This window comes from Orcinus orca, chromosome 6, assembly GCF_937001465.1.
Source record: "Orcinus orca chromosome 6, mOrcOrc1.1, whole genome shotgun sequence".
Taxonomy (NCBI): Eukaryota; Metazoa; Chordata; class Mammalia; order Artiodactyla; family Delphinidae; genus Orcinus; species Orcinus orca.
The window spans coordinates 37,420,157-37,422,134 of NC_064564.1; the positions used below are offsets into that span (position 1 = coordinate 37,420,157).

The 1,978-nt window shown below is 35.8% G+C and overlaps 1 pseudogene; it reads right to left on the bottom strand.

Moving 5' to 3' along the window:
* Positions 1-345: 345 nt before the first annotated feature.
* On the bottom strand, positions 346-834 carry LOC101281216 (60S ribosomal protein L31-like; annotated as a pseudogene).
* Between the last annotated feature and the right edge of the window lie 1,144 nt (positions 835-1,978).

Below are 1,978 nucleotides of genomic sequence, written 5' to 3' on the forward strand. Positions count from 1 at the left end.
TTTAGCTGCATTCCACAAAATTTTGATGTATTTTGCTTCCATTATCATCCAGTTCAAAATATTTTCTAATTTCCTTTGGAATTTCTTTTTTGATCCATGGGCTATTTAAAACTTTGTTGGTAAGCTTCCAAATGTTTAGGGATTTTCCTGATATCTTTTTGTTATTGACTTTTTGTGTGAAAGATCATACTTTTATTTGTTTTATTATTTTTAGAGAATATGCTTTGTGCTTTATAATGGATTGTGCTTTATAATGGATTGAGACCTTTCATGGCTCAGCAGCTGATCTATCTCATGTATATTCCACATACACTTGGAAAATATGTGAATTCCACAGTTGTTAGGTGTTGTGTTCTATAAATGTCAATAAGTTTAAAATTGGCTAATAGTGTTGTTCAAGTCTTATATATATTTATTAATTTTTAACTTTTTGTGGTTCTATAACTTTATTTGACAATCAATAGTTAGTTCTCATCCACATTAAGTGTCTGTAGATTTTTGGAAGTGGTGACAGGTATATAGGTAACCAAGGTATAGAGCTCGTTTGGTGAATCTTCATGTTCATTACGTTTTCTGCACATGGGCATGAGATGGGACATTCCTTATTCCTTTGGCCCAGACTGCTTTGCTAAGCTTGGTGTCAATGCGTACATCTGGAGTTCTCATCTCCTTCATGGCAAAGTTCAGGATATCTTTGAGTGCCTGAGGGACACGTTTCTTGAAACCCACTCCATGGATGCTCTTGTAAATGTCGATAGTGTATTCTCTGGTCACCACCTTATTGATGGCAGACCGGCCCTTCTTCTTCTCTCCACCCTTCTTTGTGGGAGTCATTCTGCCGGGCTCTGGTTGGAAAACAATCTTTAATATATATGTTTTAATCAATTACTGGAAAAGAAATGTTAAAATCTCCAATTTTAATTGGAATTTGTCTTTTTCTCCCTTAGCTCTGTCAGTTTTTGCATTATTTTGAAGCTTTGTATTAGATGCATACACATTTAGGATTATTATGTTTCCTTAATAAATTGTTTATTGCATCGTTATGAAATGCCTACCATTATCTCTGGTGATACTCCTTATCATGAATTCTACTTCTTGTGATATTAATGTAGCCCCTACAATTTTCTTCTGATTAGTTGTTTGCATGGTATAATTTTCCCAATCTTTTATTTTTTAAGCTCTGTCTATACTTGAAGGCCATTTCTTGAAAGCAACATATAATGTGTGTTTCCTACTTGTCTAGTTTGACGATCTTTACCTTTTAATTGTAGTTTTAGTCCACTCACAGTTGAAGTAATTATTGATATGTTTGAATTTAAGACCACCACTGCCTTGTCTGTTCTTTGTTCCTCTTTCCATCATTTCCTTCTTTTTAAATTAACCAAGGATTTGAAAAACTTATTCCATCTTAACTCATCCATTGGTTTTTAGCTATTTTAGTGATTGCCATAGGGATTGCAGTATGTGTCCTTATATTACCATAGTCTTCCTTGAATTAATATTATACTTCTTTAAGTATAATATAAAAAACTTATTATAGCATATTTTAAATGATCTCTCCCATTCTTAGTACTATTATTGTCTTTCATTTTACCTCTGCATTTTTATAAACCCCACAGTACATTTTTATGTACTTTGAATAGTAAATTGTATTTTTAAAAAAGAAATGAAGGTTTCCCTGGTGGCACAGTGGTTAAGAATCTGCCTGCCAATGCAGGGGACACAGATTTGAGCCCTGGTCCGGGAAAACCCCACATGTCGCTGAGCAACTAAACCTGTGTGCCACAACTACTGAGCCTGTGCTCTAGAGCTCATGAGCCACAACTGCTGAGCCCACGTGCCACACTACTGAAGCCCACGTGCCTAGAGCCCATGCTCTGCAAAAGGAGGAGCCACTGCAATGAAGAGCAGCCCTGCTCGCCGCAACTAGAAGAAAGCCCATGCACAGCAATGAAGACCCAATGCAGCCAAAAATAAA